Raw genomic sequence first — 16,825 nt, forward strand, 5'->3', positions numbered from 1 at the left:
CCACACAAGCACAAATGACCAGTAGGGCTCCAGGCAGTCTACCCCACGCTATAATCTGTCTGTTAGAAACCAGCACATGTGACTACAGATACAATCTCAGTCTGTCTTGGTTATAAAGTCACATAAACATGTCTACAACATTTATAGAGAGCTTAGGGGCTATCACTTGACCATCACTTTGCCTCCCGCATCACCCGTATCTCCTGTAAGTAAATGTTTATATTCATGTTCAAGATTTGGCTCACACAGGCCAAGTCCTTAGGCCCAAACTGCAAACTGAAGGACAGGCCTGCATGAAATGTCATTATCAATAACCTTGCATTGTATAAGTTCTGATGTTAGAGAATATAGGATATTATAGTTCCCCTACATGTATTATTATTATATGTTTTAGGTCACTGAAAATGATACATTAACATAACATGGTACACTATGTTTCCACATGTTTGTAGACAACCCTTGAAAATGTATGATTTCAGGTACGTTAAGATGCAACCAATGCTCATACAGATGGGAGATGGAATGACCTGGAACTCTGCACACCATTCTAAGGTCACCTTGGCCAATACCAACAATGGGCAAATACAGTATAAAATAACCCAATGTAGGTGTATGGAGCAGTGTGTTGTCTGGAGTGACAGATCTCTATCCAATACCTCTGGCATGCGTTGAACTAGCTTTTGTGATCCAAACCTAATAATCCAGTATCAGTCCTTGACCAGTGGTATCCTTGTTGCTTAATGTCATCAAATCCTCAAAGAAATTTTCCAACATCGAGTCTAATGTCTTCCCAGAAGAGTAGAGAATGCTACAGCAGTACAGAGAGATAAACTACCTGTTAAAACCCTTAATTTTAGAAGAATTTTAGCAATTTTCTTACAGGTGTCCAACAAATTTGGTGTCCACTGAGTGTACAACAGTCTCACATATTACAGTAAATCACTTTGTGACTGCCATGTGGCTGTATAATGGAATTAACTGAGTGCAAATCGGGGGTTCAGGGCATAGCTCCCCCTACAGGCTTCAGCTGGGAGCACATTGAGTCCTGTCTTTCACTAATGCATGTAACAGGCACAGCAGGAACACAAGAGCCAATAGAAGCCAAGTTAAACAGGCTCCAGAGTCACACAGGATCGTTCGGAATTGCCGCTCTGCCTCAACAATGTGTCTTATTCTTCTGTTTAATGGCTTATTAAAATATATGGCAGGGACCCGTCTGTCTCTCCATCACACAGAACAAACAGGAGCCAGACTGAATGATTGACAGTGGCGTCTGAAAAGAGCTAGCGGGGGGCTTTTCTGTTCTCTGCATTGCTAAACGGTGGCACTCCAGAACTGCAGCCACCATCTTGGAACAGCTGGGAAGCAGGATTTTTTATGTAAGTGGGTGAGACTTTCTTTTGGTAAATTGTGATTGCTGTTGGATCTTTTTCAATTGCTATGTAGTGTCTACAAAAGTGTGGCTTTGTTGTATGGCATGAAAGTAGCAAGCACCTTAATGGAGAAAAATTCCCACAACAAGAGGTTTGCAACCCCTGTTGTGCTTGGCCCGCAAATAATACATTTGCACGATACTAGGCACATCAAAACTATAAAAATTCAGCATTCAGATATAACATAGAACGTTCTGTGACTTTAACCACTGTAAATGTTTCAGTCTCCTGCATTAGTTAGTACACATTTAAACCAGAGTGTCTGGACCCTCCATGAACACAAATATCATTATAATTTATCATTAATAAAAGTGCCCTCTGCCTTTAAATCATAATATTTGCAGCCTTTTCTTATATAATTTTGGCTTTTTGGAGCTTTTATTTTTCAGGATGCTGACTTGCTGCATAGTTCCCCACACTGAATGAGCATGGAATGCACTCCTACTCAGTTTCCAGGACTTAGACAACCACATTGCCTGAGCCTTCTGCATATAGCCATCCAGCTGTCATCAGGGAGTTAGCTTTGGGAAGAAGGTGGTAGACGGATCTCAGCAAGCAATAGCTTATTACAAACGAGCTCTGATCCTTTTACATCCATGCAATGAGCAGAGATGGCAGCTGGGGCAGGCCAGCTGAGTTTTTTATGTCATAGGTTTTAAGTAAAACACTAAAAAAAATCCCAATACTTATGTATTGTGTAGTATTTTGCTTTATTGATTAGTATAGCATTGTTTTTTAACATTAGCATTAGCACTGCACACAGTTAGACATTCCCATAATAGTTCAGTGTTTCTAAATATATGGGAGAAGTAAAGCATGTTTCAAGTAAATTAATGCAACAAGGATTCATCCAAAGTAAGTTCAGACCATTTCTATCAGTCCATTCATCATGAAGTTGTAACAAAATATAAAGCATGGCTAAAGTTACATGGTTTTGATAAGCTGGCTCCTATATGTAAGTATATATCATTTTGCAATTTTTTTTCCAAAAGCTGGAATGCACTGGTATTTGTATGACCTATTTCTGACTTTAACATGAGTACAAAGCTATGCCAGACTAGTAAAGCATACGATGTCAATCTCACTTCTCTGCAGAGTAGTAAAGTTACAGATTTAAGGTAGTTTAAGAAAGTGTGTCAACAGTAACACTGCTACTCCTATGGCGTGTACTGATGGCTTCCCTTAGAACTCCTTTATTGCAATAAAATCTGAGATGATGCTCCTGTGTGCAATCAAAGGCTAATTTGTTCAGCATATAAAGACCCTCCAAGCACTTTAGCAAAACACTTAAACCATCAAGATGGGACTGTTGCAGAGGAACAGAGGCACGAAAAAGTTATGACCAAAAGACCAGTGGAGCCCTTCTAGAACCAGAGCATGATTCAAGCTGAGGAGAACTCCACTTACAGAAGGTGAGGAGAGCTTTCATACACAAAGCTGGCCATGGTCAGGTGGAGAAATTAAAGCCTGATTTTGATTTACAGATTTACTAATGATGCAAGCCAGAAGTGGCTGTGCGGGTAACACTTTTCCGGTTGGTTCCCTTTAAAAAACATACAGAAAGGCACACACACACCATCTACTTGTTTGCTTTTTTACTGCCTCCCAGAGAGGCAGGATTAATGGGATATGAAGTTTCCCGAAAAAGAGCCATAATGGTCAAAACACGGTGCTGTAATCGCTGTAAAAGGGAGAGGAAATAAACTCCAGGGCTTGCAAGTTTCCTCTCTCAAACTGAAGTCAAGGCCAGAAAAAACAAAACAGGGGTTACAGGCAGTGACCCCACAAGTCCAGGTGATGCATGTCTCATGCCAGTCTTTGCGCTCATACAAGCTGTCTGCTTTCATTCCAAACCTGAGCTTTCAGTGATATTGCCAGGATGGATGATGATTGTATTTGACTAGTCATTCTATTGTCCAGTCCTTAGAGTCCTTAATGGGTTCTTTTGCTACATGTTTCCTTAAAAAACATAATAAATAAATAAACAAATAAAAACATTTTTAAATAAAAAAAAAGTTAAGCTGACCCAGTCTTAATGTTTAGCTCATCACATATTTGCCTTAATGAGTTGTAATCAAGTAATCTCATAAATTTGCTTATGCTGACTTTTACGTTGTAGGTTGTAGAAATGTTATCTTTGACAATGGCATAAGAACACAGTTCAAGATCAAAAATTCAAAGCTACTTTTATTTTCACTGAACTATTTTGACCCTTTCCAAAAAGGTTTAATCACTTCCAAATGTCCTTTTCCCTCTTTCTATCTTGGAAAAGTGGCTGATTTTAGGTGCACCATTCTGATCACTAAACCTTCTTGGAAACTCACTGGAAAAATGTCAAAGTCATTCTTTCTCCCAAGGGAACTGTGAAGCCTCAACCAAGGGTGACTTGAAACGTGTAAAAATGTTGAGTCCTGAGCAGGCTCTAGTAAATGTACCACATGACATCCATCATCTAATGACACCTAATAACCAACAGATTGCTGTGTTGTGTTCAAATAAAAAAAAAAACTGAACAAAGAATTTATTACAGAAAAAACACAGGGTGAAAAGTTAATATGGGTCAGAAGAATCAAAAGAATATCTGTAAATCCAAATCACTTTCCCATCTTCTCACATCTCAGATGAAAAGTTATATTGTTTTTCCATGAGTAAAAACAAATGCACAATCTTGCACTTCTTTTTCCGCTTTGCAATTTGCCAGATTTAAATTCAATAATATAATCAGATTAGTGCACAGCAGACAATGTCCTCAATGGGGGAAGCAGATGCATCATTGTGTAAGCTATACAGGGAACCAGTGTTGGGGCAGTGAATGACTGAGACAAATCAAAAACAACCTGCGGTTTCCATGTTGTGATCGGAGCTGGGTTCGTTCCTGCAGGGTTTGTGGTGTGATGCGCGCTCTCTCTTGAGGAATAAATACTCCACTAGAAAACAGAGACGACGAGAGAGACGAGGTCACTGAATTATTAATATGCAAAAGGGCTGGATGGTTATTGGAGAAGACAAGATGTTAAACACAGCAATGGCAGCAGATCAGGTTCCTGTGCACACTGCTACAGCCATCCAGTGTTCTACGGTGACGTCTCTATCTGATGCAATATTGTCAGTGCAGTCTAACTGGGTTTAGACTGTACTCGTAAAGGGATAAAGCCTGAATGACTGTAATAGACTTCAGTGTCTTTATATCAGTTCTCAGAACTTTGATGACAGTGGCTTGCATATGGAGCTCAGTGGGTTGCTTTTACTCTAGCTATGCAGGGATCCCTCCATCACTCAGCGCTTTGAACATCCCAGCTCGTTTATTTGCTTGCATAATGTGCTCAAATGGGAAGGGTTGTCACGGGAAAGTCAACCCCAGCTGAGATACTTAGCATCTCCACCAGAAACATGATTAGGTCACCCAGCAGTGCTTTCAGTGGTGACTTTATCTTGTCATAGTGATTAAACATGAACATATCAGGCATTAATTTCATTTTAGACCCAGCATATTCCATCTTAAGCAAACACAGACCCAGCTTCTACCCGTTTAAATTAAATCTAAAATAGATTTGTGATAAAAACTAAATTGCAAAGCATGTACAAATATGCATCAGTGAAAATGAGTCTAAATCTTTGTACCCACTGAGCCCAATTGGAGGGAATAAATATTTCCCTTATTCACACATTTACAAAAGGAAGTTTACAAGCACTTATGTGAGAGTAACGTATGGACAATAAAAGGGAACATGTGAATAATATGGCATTGGGTCTCATTAAATGTCAGTCTAAACCTGGCTGGAGGGCTTAGAGCCTCTTTTTGAAGCCAAAACACATCAATGGCCAAAGTTTAAGCCTTTCCAAAGATTTTCTCCACAGCTGCTGTTGGCAGAAGCTTGCCTTTATTTTTTATTTTTTTGCTGACCTTAGACCAGTTTGTGGTTCCTTTGTGTTAGTTAAGGTAGGATCTAGGGTGGGGTAACTGGTTCAGGATCAGCTAAAAACATGCTCCAAAAAAAATTCTACCACAGTTACAGGAACCATGCCTCAGTAGAGGTTCGCATGCACTTGAGCAAACTCAGGCCTTATCTCCAAGCATGTTGTTTCCAGTCCATTTGCCTGAGGTTAGGCTTGAGCTAAATGGCCATTTTACTGGCCAAAATAGAAAAATAAAAACAACATAAATGCCACCAAAAGCAGCTCATTCAGTACGCACAAGAGTATTAGAATGAAATGAAGTTTTTGCCATTGCCTTAGTCTCTGCATATTCTGGGTTGACACATTTTGGTACAAAGCATTCTTGCATACATTTCTACTGTTAATAAACAACACTACCACAACAGCCTGATAGACATGAGGTTCTAAACTATGTGATTTCTGATGGTTCACCACTAGCTGTGAGACTGTGACGACAAACCTACAAACAGTTCACTGTCTGTATTGATGGACTTCAGCACTGCCAACCAAACCTCAATGGAAAACAGTTTTCTTCATGCACAGGCAACTCTGCCACAGTGTACGTGCATCTCTACAAGCTGATGTGAACCCAAAAACCTTTGGATCACCAAAAAACATGGACAGCATATTCGCAGCATACATACAAGTGGACACATCCAACAAAAACAGAGGAAAATACAAAGGATGTCGAGGCAGCTAACTAATTTTGAAATGGCATTCCGCAATCTCATTCAACAAGAATACATCATTACCTTATTATCCTTTTAAGAGAGGCTATTAATAATAATAATAACCTTCCATGGGCAGAAAGGAGACCTTTCTTTCTAGGAGAACAGCATTATTCTGGAGCATTTAGACATAATGGGTTTTGCCTTAACTAGAGTGCCAGTGAGCTGACAGCATAGGCTAACTATAGAGAGCGTGTTGCAAACTAATTAAAATGGAATGCTTTGCAGACATTAAATGCTCTTTTTCCACTGGTCTGTAGCACTGTTTTTCAGTTCATGTGGTAATAAGACATTGACGATCAAGAAAAGAAGAAGCAGAACAGATCACATGGATGCCTTGAGCAAGTGGGGAGCATTCTGAGTTAAATTCTTGTGTAAACATTTCCCCTCGGCTACTTAAGACAGAGGGATCAGACGCACAATCTTATTTGTTCTTTGTGCACTCTCCTCATGTCATCTGTTACGCATTCCAGTGTGTATGTGTGTGTCTGCATGTCCTGACCTTAGTACTTAACATTCAACTTCTCAAATATAAAACACAATCAGTGGTGAGTCAGATTGCTTGTACCACAAAAGATGAAAGATAAAAATGTCAGCCAATAGTGGTGCATTGCCCCCATGGCAAGAAAAACAAGCCTTTTCAAGGCACCAAATTTTCAGGATTGCAAACATCTTGTGGTGTATTTTCATCTATGACATAAACTTAAAATAATACAGGATTGAGAAATGATAAATTCACGTCCATTTCTTGGAAGATTCAATGGTTTATGGTGTGGAAACTGAGGATGGTTACAAGTTTGTGTCTCACTCTCATATGTAGCATGTCAAAGAAGACCAGAATGGTCTCAGAAATCAATTGCTGCAATCAGATTTACAATATATATTGTGGTTCAAATGTTCAACCCAGAAAGTTCAAAACTTTTGTTATTCATTTCAGGCTTGGTACAGGCTCGACTAGACCCTAAATACTCAGTGCCATCTTCAGTCAGAATGAATGGGAACACTGTTTCCTGTAGCATTGTCAGGTAACGCTGATCATTTAGGGTCTAGTTGAGTCTGTAACGAGTCTGAAACAAACCTGTAATGAACAACTTTCAAGTTTTGAAGTTCGTGTGTTGATAAGTTTTGAACCACATGAGATATTGCAAATCTGACTGTTACAATCAATATCTGAGTTCATTCTGGTCTTCTTCGCTACATGCTACATGACAACCTTTCCACTGGAAAAACTTGCCCTTGATCCATTGTGGCAAGCTCTAAGATGGCGGCCATTTTCCAGACATAGCCTACAAGATAGGTCCCCTCACCCATTATTGCTGGGGCATTCAGATATGTAATTTTCCTCTTAGTTTCTGAAATGACATTTGACTCACTGTGTATATTAAGTCAAAAACTAGTGTATATCTTATATAAATTAAATGAAACAACAACAGGTGATTTAGTTCATAATGTGTTAAAGCATTTGAGTGATAAACAAACAATAATCCAGATAAATCAAATATCTGTTTGTGATATAAACATCTCATTGTTTCAGACTGTTTCTCGGCCATACAAATCCTTTGAAAACCATCCATTAAACAGATGCTTTTTTCTACCTTACATCTAAAGCTAGCATGTGTCCTAATAACACTGGAACCCTTCAGTCCTCATCAAGAGCAGCTGTGTGATCTACATCCAAGCGATGACGAGTAGCAGTATTAACAGACTGCCCCTCACTGGGCACCTTTTTATTTTACAGTTCTGTGATCTACAACCCATGCTGGGAACGCACATGTGTATTTAGTGTGACCAGACCTCACAGGTGCTCCAGTGAAGTGGCTCTGGGTCCCATGCCTGATGATAAATTCAGTGCACATTTTTGAGGTTCTCCTAATCTAATATGCATAACTTTGCGCTTTAGGCAATTATCAGACCCTTGGGGGTGTGTACTTGAGGCCAGAAAGGATTTAAAACAGACATGTAGTAAACTGCATAGAAGCCTGTTTTGTTTTTACGTAATTGAACTATGAAGGTCACAAGAACTCACTAAAGATTTCGTCCTAAGTCAACATAGTGCATCTGACACAAAGACATTTTTAAGATAGCCATTCACAGCACAGCTCATTGCAAAATATATGTAAAAGCCTCTCTGTAAAAGCCATCATTTCTTAACCTAAGCAGTGCACTACAACAGGATTATGGACTTGTTTGAAATCGAAACATTTCCAGAGGAAAATTCCAGTGAACCCCAAACAGGGAAGTTCATGGGTTTTCAACACTTGTAAAAGGCATTAACATAGATAATTCATAGTAATGAACTGCATTGAGTACTGCATTGAAAACAAAAGTGATAAGGTGATAAAATAATAATGCTGTCATAAATCAACTCCGCCCCGCTGAGCTGGGGCCATCTTAACAACTGCTGGACACCTGCGACTGACGAGATTAAAACCACAAACTTTATTTCTTCCCGGTTATTCTAGCTCCTTTTTAAACTAAATTTCACAGTCATGCCTTCTCCGTTCACTTAATTACAGGATTTTAAACTTAATGTTTTGTGGTAACGGTCGTGCCCGCGTCCGAGGAGAAAACATCCTAAATATGTTAATCCAAAATAAAAGTAGAGCAGCTACTATGTATCACCCAGTTTCTCTCAACGTTACACTCTCCACTGTTGAAAGAATGATCCTGTAAGCAAAATGTGTAGTAAATTATATAGGTTAGCTCTCCTTGTGTAATTCAAATATAATCCAAAAAACAACGTGGTTTAACGTTGAAATTTATTCAAAAACAAATAAATTATGTGTTAAACCACTTTTAACAGAAATATATAAAAGAATAGCCTATGGAAGCTCAAGGCTTTTAATCAGCTAACGATCGATGAACAATTTTTTTCAAATATTAGTAGGTCATCAGCACCCCCTCTCTCATGACAAATGTAACAGTAATACGTGAGAGGTTGGTGTTTAGTACACAGACTAATCATAAATGGATCCCCGGAACGTCCCATAATACGGCAAGAAACCCAATTTATTTTGGGGTGTTTTGATACGCCTGGAAATAAACAATCCAAATCTCACTCCAAGTTCGTGGAATATGATGACACTAAAGCATGGCTCTGAATGAAGCATCCTCAGACAAGCCTCTGAAAGAGACAATGCTATTCCAGCTTGATTATATATAGTAAGAATATCCCCCAGAATAACGTGTGTTCAGTAAACGAAGGTAGCCTTACGCAAGGCAGCATCGTTCGAGATTGAGTCACAACTTTATTAATTCATCGGCTTCAAGAGCGTGAATGAATGGTGTCTGGTTTCATTGAAAGTCTTTGCATCAAACAGTAAATTGCACATCCACGAACAGAGCCCTGATTGTTTTCTTCTGACTACCAGTGAATGGATCAATATCACATCGCTCCCCCCTCACTGATCTTAAACAGTATACATGGACATCCAAGCCTTGATATTTCACGCGCAGACAGACCTTATAATAGCTAGGATGAATGGAGCGACTCCTTGCTTTCTGCTGCATAGAAAATGCATGAATGGGACACGAGCGTATAACTGCACGTTTGCAGTCAAAACATGCGTTATGACCTCAGATTCCCTTTAAGATAGAAACCTCTGCTCATTTTTACTTAAGGCCAGAATAAAAAAAATTGAAACAGCATCTGTCCTTCACTTACACTCATCTGCTACTGCGTCGCGCATCCGTCGGTCTCTCACCAAAATCCCGCTGCGGGTGTATCCAGCTCGAATGAGGTCCAGAAGAAAATTGAGGCAAATCCGCACTGATTTCAGATTCTTTTCCAGACAGCTTTTCACTCAGAAACTGTCTCACAGACCACTGCGGGCGGAGAGGATTTCTCCAGGTTTCTCCCTAAAGCAGAAGCCAGTGTCCACTCTCCTCAAGGATGAGGCAGATTCAGCAGCAGGCGCCCTCGTATAACGGCTCCTACAGCATCTAATCCAATGAAGACTGACCACACCGCATCTCGCCGACTGAAATCCGACCCCACCGCCGCGTTACGTTCCTAATCCACCCGTTTTCTGACAAGCACCGCCCTCACTTTGCAACTTGCGTGACGATTGGCTGGCAGCATCTTGACTGGCAGAATAGCAGCCGACACAGTGCTAATGAGCAGGACTCACCGGCGAATCATAGCGCACTGGGGGCGGGGCTTGTCGTAATAGAGGTGGTGGTGGAGGGTAATCGAAGGCAGCCCAGCCTCCTCCTCATTTTACTTGCTAATGTATTCGACACGTGGGGAGCTACACACAAAAAGGGGGAGCAGGGGAAAAAAAGAGAAAGGGAAAAAAAGGGGGAGAAAGGAGTGGTTCTGGAAGGCTTTGGTGCCACCATGCTCTGCCTCAGAGAACTGGTCTACAAAGACAAAGAGCCAGTTAAGAAAGGAGGGTGATTCTGGTCTTCAGGCTGGTGAAATAATCATAAAATATACCTATGTATAAATAATATTAGTAATGTAACAAATCAATCAAATCAACTGTACTTTGCTATTAGGCCTAGTATTAAATATGTTAATGTATAATATATAATAACATATGGATGAGTATTGACTGACCCAGCTTGATATTTCGGTGCATTTATGGTCTTATAGTTAATACATTTATTAACATTTATTCATGTTAGGATTTATTATGCACAAATATAACAGTATAGCATTAATTGGGTTAAACTCATTCTGTCATTTATCTTAAGGTAAAGAGAATTATAGCCTGTTTTCAAAATGTCTGCACAATTTATTGTTAATAAATTATTATGCATTAATACTTTGAGGTGCCCGCGACCCTAAATTGGATAAGCGGTTACAGATAATGGATGGATGGATGGACTTTGAGGTGCTAATTCATTGAGTGATTTGATATAAGATTTGTTTTTATGGAATTTTACCAGCACATTTCTTGGCCTTCATGATGATGGGAACTAGGTGACGCACGTTCTAACAGAAATTAGCCTCTTTGTTAATAAATAAGACCAGCATATATGCTTAGCATGCATTGTAAAACATAATATATGTATTTATATTTATATGCAATGTTGAAATTGTAGAATTGGATACAGGGGTGGAATAAAAGCATTACAATCTTTGGATATCTTTTTCCTCTTATCATCATTGTGAAAATTTCTGTTTCTCTGCGTCTTTTATTGTAATTTTTTCATTATGCATAATTACTTGGGAAACTGCTGAAAGGCTGGATGATCCTCGCATGTGGTCTGACTGATAGAGGTGTCTACGTGAAGGGCATAGCATCAAGATATCCTCCATCTACTGTTATTGTAAACTGAACTGATGGACCACTGAAGGAGCAGGGAGGGTGTGTCAGTGATCATGAATTGTAGCACCAATGGCTGAGTGCACCGGCACACCAAGACCATCAGCAGGACAACAGGGCCATTAATCAACCTGGATTTTAGGTCAGCAATATGCTGCCTTTGCTGGGCCATAACGTGGAAAGTGGATTGCTCATGTGCAAAGCTTTGAAATTTAGAGGAGGAGGAGAACGGCTATATTTTTCTATTTATGTTCACAGAGACAGTGGAGATGTAGCTCAAATGTCATTACGGTGGATATGAAAAAGGAGATATGGGAGGAAGAATGCCTAAAATGTGGACACTTGAAAGGAACAGGTTCTAATTCATGTGCATCCTCTATGTTTTAATCATTTTATTTTTAAAAGTAGACAGAGCACAACAGACATTACACGACACATCCTTAAATGCTAGCAGATGGAGTAATTTTGCTGCTATTCTTGAGCATTTATGGAGCTCCAGATTTATTCCCACAGACCCATTTGGCTCCTGTTAATATCCTTTACATTTCAATCCAATCCAAGGATTTCAGTCCAGTCCGATACAGTCCAAAAATCTGTGGAAAACTAGTGCTAATTTTACACTGATTGTGGACTTTAGTCTTACAAAAGCATGAAATTAAACCGGATGCATCTGCACATGAGCTTAAGTTTATCATGCCCAAGAGTGATACAAATCCACCTAATATTGGGCTGTGGAGCAGTAGATGCTGTATTTGCTCTCTGAAGTGACTGAGCACCACACAATATGATCTGAATGTGTTGCTGTTGCTTATGTGATACAGAACCAATAATCCAACATAACCTGGTGTCATTAATGATCTCATGGCAGAATACAATTTAATCCTCATAGAAATGAACAAACACTGAATGTAAATTCTAGAAGTTGTTACAACAACAAAGAGGTAAAAAATACCATTTAGAAATGTTTGGAAAAGCAGATCCACTCTCTGAGATTGGTGTTCTGAGGCCTTCACCTTAATGAAGGAACCTCAGGCCAGTTATCTGTCTTTCTGGAGCAATCGTAAATGAAAAACCTTGTCACTGAGGTCATTTGGTTCTCCTTCATTTGGAGTTAATGGGGGTTCTCGTCTGTGGTACCAGAGCCATTGACACAGGGCAAGTTTAACACATTAAATGGACTTTTCACAAGCTTGGATGAAGCTGAAGCAGGCATCATAAAGTATGATTCAACAATATAGCGAGACCGATACAGTCGAAAACATATTCACAAATGAAGGGTGGACGCTATAATTTTGATATATTTATCAATAAAAATTAAAAACTACTAAGACCGCAAATGGTTGTAGTGTTAAATAAGAATTATTTTCCTCTAGCTTTATCCGTGCATCTTCAGGCGTGGTCCCTTTCAGGCAGGTGTCTGCTCCTATTATCAGATTCACACTTCCTTCCTCCGCAAGGCAGCAATGAGGTCACTCTGCATTTCGAAGAGGGGAAAGGGTGGTCATTTCCACTATAAAACCAATCCACTGTTAGGAATCTCCCCTTGGCACTGCATCAAGTAACACAGGCAGCAGTCAATCCATCAACAAATCACTCAATCTTTATTTACAATGCAGCTTTTGTTCAAACAATTGTAATTCAAATTGCTTTACAGATTGACGTAGACTAAATACAAAGGCCTAGAACAGTCAAGAGGAAACACAACCCATTATCTATAGAAAAAAATAGAAAAGAAATAAAATAATAATATATATATATATATATATATATATATATATATATATATATATATATATATATATATATATATATATATTTTTTTTTTTTTTTTTTTTATATATGTGTGTGTGTAAATAACAGGGTTGAGGAAGTAAAAGTCATATAAAATTACTGGATACTGGAAGCCTGTGCTAGCATTTCTCCTGCGGTGTTGCTATCAGTGTGTGAACAGTGGGGGTTGCATTGACAATCCAACACAATGGGCAGCACTTTGAACACATTTTATAATTGGTCAGAAACTTGTAAATAACTCATGAAAGAATAAAGCTATGTTAAAACCAAGCATTGTTTTTTTTGGTGAAATTCCCAATAAGTTTGATGTGTCACATGACCCTCTTTCCATTGAAAAAACAAAAGTTGGATCAAAAATGTCCGACTTCAAAATGGCCACCATGGTCACCGCCCATCTTGAAAAGTTTTCCCCCTCCCATATACTAATGTTCCACAAACATGAAGTTAATATCACCAACCATTCCCATTTTATTAAGGTGTATCCATATAAATGGCCCACCCTGTATAATTCATTTTTACAGCAGTGCCCTGAAATCAAAGGGAAGATTTGGGTGGTTTTCAACCCTACTCCAAAAGTTATGCAGCGCAGTTTCTGCAGTGCTGAGCCCAGAGTAGCAACAATAGAATCTCTATTCTCTCTATAACAGGTCTGTGTAGCATCACAATGGTAGTGAAGCTGGAATTTAAAGGTAAAAATTCTTTTGTACCTTTAAGTACAGCTTGTGAAACTGTGACAATTTTGAGTTTTGTATCATTGTTAGTTGTTTAATTTTATCTAAATGTATACATAATTTTTACACTCCAACTCTGTTTACTTTACTGGAAATGATATGTTTTGAACAGTACTGTACATTGCTGAGATAACCAAGGGAAAAAAAAAATTTGAGAATCATTTTCATGTCACTCATGACTGTAACTGAAGGTCATGTATTGTAACAGCTGCATGCACACACACACACACACACACACACACACACACACACACACACACACACACGCACACACATGTACACACACAGCTCTTCATGCTCTACAGGCTCTAATCTAGGCTGGTTCTCACTTCATTTGAAATAGCATTGCTTGCAAAGCAATCAGTCATACAAATGACATTAGTGCCATTATCCAAGTAACTTATGTGGATAATCTGGAGAAATATTAGATCAGTTGAGGTCACCCTCAAACAAGAATGCACCATCACACATTCAGTCTTTCCCAGGACACATTTAATAGGAAATTCGGTTCAAACAGGATCTTCGTAGGGTTTAGATAAATGTGTCATGGGTTACCAAGGTCTGGATAAGGCACAGTGTTTCTGAGAATCACAGTTATCACTTCAGGAGGTACAGCTGTGTGTTCTGGAAACAAGCTCCATCCTGCTTTATGATATTTACTTCCTATTTCCCCTCTTGCCCTATGACCCATAGGACGTATTTTTTGCGTAGGCAACTCAATCCTATTATTAGGACACAAGGTAAAGAAACAAATAGTTGTGGGAACCAAAGAAGCAACAGGAAAGGACAGGGCCTCTGTAGAACTGCCCACCACTAATAATGAAGTCAGCCCTACTATGCTAGATAAACTAAGCTGTGTTGAGTGACAGCATTAAAACGAGAGCTTGTGTGAAGACGTTATTGCAAAACTTTGAGGAAAGTTCTTATAAAATCTCCTCAGCCCTAAAGCCATAAAGACGACTAGACTTAAGTGTATAGCTATTCCTTTGTCATAGAAGCATCCCAAATCCTTGGCTAAATCCACCCTTTCTATGAAGTGTGTTAAAGTGTGAGGCCACCCAATCCTGTCCTAAAGCCATTATAATCTTTCCTCACACTTACGCATCTGATTTCCATAATATACGACTGGCTTAAATGTATTAAATATGCATGTTCAGGAACCTTCAGCTATTTTCGGTAATTCCACTTGCTGCAAGTTTTTTGACAAGTTTGCAAACTCATTACTGAAAGTTATTATTCATCTTAATGTAATTATCACCTTAATATGTTTTTTATATCGTTTTTAACAACCTGGATTGTTCAAGAAAGGAAATCAGGCAGGAAACCATTTGTAATCCCTCTGCCAGCTTCTCCATGATTTATCACCAACACTTTCCCCTTCTTAATTTTTTACTGTATAAAATGAACTGACTGCGAGAAATGGAGGAGTTCCAATGACTGAGTTCCAGGCTTTGTGTGGGAAAGAGTGGTATAATCTCATCGTAAATCATTAGCCACACACACACAGCCAATAACACGCACACACAGAACAGATGAGCGTTTTTGATGTTGCTTTCTTTCTTTCTTTCCTTTAATAACTCCAGAGAGATGATGTAATTAGGGCAAGGCTATGTTACCGAGGATGAGAGGATGTCAATGGTCTGAAGGGAAGGGTTGAACTGGGAGTGGAAGGGTGTGTATAAATGGTGTGGTCAGTCTATGCTATGGCTATGCATATGGAATATATTGTGATATTTACTCCATATATTCCCAAATATAAACAAAATATACTGTAATATATTTACGTACTGTGTGGGAATCTTCTTTTAATTATGTCTGAAATAGACATCCTAACTAATGAACTCCAGCTGTATGATTATTTTCTATTATGTAGGGAACAAAAGTGGAATTTGCTTGTATACATATTCAGGACATAGGGATAAATATTACAACAAAACATTTTTACCCAAACACACTGGCCACTTCAAGAGGTCCACATACAGGCCAGTAATGTTCCCTAAATGTACATTACATTCTGAGGTGAATAATTGCAAGCTTTCATTATAGAAGTGTGCAAAATAAAACAACAATATATACATCCTGGATGAAATGGAATGTATGAAATCAACACAACTTCGGAATCTACAATTATTAAAGAATATAGTACAATTATTTTCTGCAACCTGAAGTATGAAATATGTACCCTTGAGTGACTGCACAACCACACTGAAAGCTTAAGGTACCACCACAGTGACAGTGAGTGTAGTACAAGAATATGTGCCAAGAAAACATAGGTCCATAATTAAGCAAGTAGAATGTTGTATGACCTTGAGCACTCCATCTTGTACTGATACTTGCTGTAAAATAATTATTGTTTAAGACCCCTCAAAAATTATGACATGACTTTATGGACACTCCCTCATCCATTTTTTTTCTGAAATCAAGGGTATTCATTTAATTGCTAAATTTTGTAAGAAAAGGTAAAAACCTTCTTAACTTTCAATAGAATTCAATGTAAAAAAATGTATTCCAAGTAATTCCAGAGAATACCTATTGGTCCAGAGTTTCTGTGTTTAAATGTAGTAGTAAACTAAAAATTAGATTCTACTGATATGAGAGTGCTTTACATTATATGTTGGAACATATGTTTAAAATAAACTAATGAAAGACTAGAGGATGACTAAGATGCTGTGAGAATCTGTATATCAACAAAAGTAATTGGAATACTCTCACCAGTAAGTGTGTGTGCAATGCTGAGGGCATATTTTATCAGTAAATAATAATAATACCAAAATGTGTTTAGTTCATCTCCGCAAACTTCCCATAGAATTCATCTTGTCTGTCCAGTGCATAATCTGGAAATCTGCCTGTGCTCCTTTTAAGGACAAAGTGCATTGTCCTTGGATCTGATTCATATCCTTTCCTTTGCCTCCTGTTGGAGAATTGATGGAGAA

The 16,825-nt window shown here is 38.7% G+C and overlaps 1 protein-coding gene across 1 annotated transcript in view; it reads right to left on the minus strand.

The window, feature by feature from the left end:
* LOC136675189 (protocadherin-16-like) overlaps positions 1-9,977 on the minus strand; it is a 143,867-nt gene extending 133,890 nt beyond the window's left edge. The window contains exon 1 of the mRNA XM_066651616.1: positions 9,762-9,977. The gene's annotated coding sequence lies outside the window, so the exon portion shown is untranslated. The remainder of the gene's footprint in view (positions 1-9,761) is intronic.
* Positions 9,978-16,825: the final 6,848 nt, after the last annotated feature.

The sequence above is a fragment of the Hoplias malabaricus genome, chromosome 18 (genome assembly GCF_029633855.1).
Source record: "Hoplias malabaricus isolate fHopMal1 chromosome 18, fHopMal1.hap1, whole genome shotgun sequence".
NCBI classification, from domain to species: domain Eukaryota; kingdom Metazoa; phylum Chordata; class Actinopteri; order Characiformes; family Erythrinidae; genus Hoplias; species Hoplias malabaricus.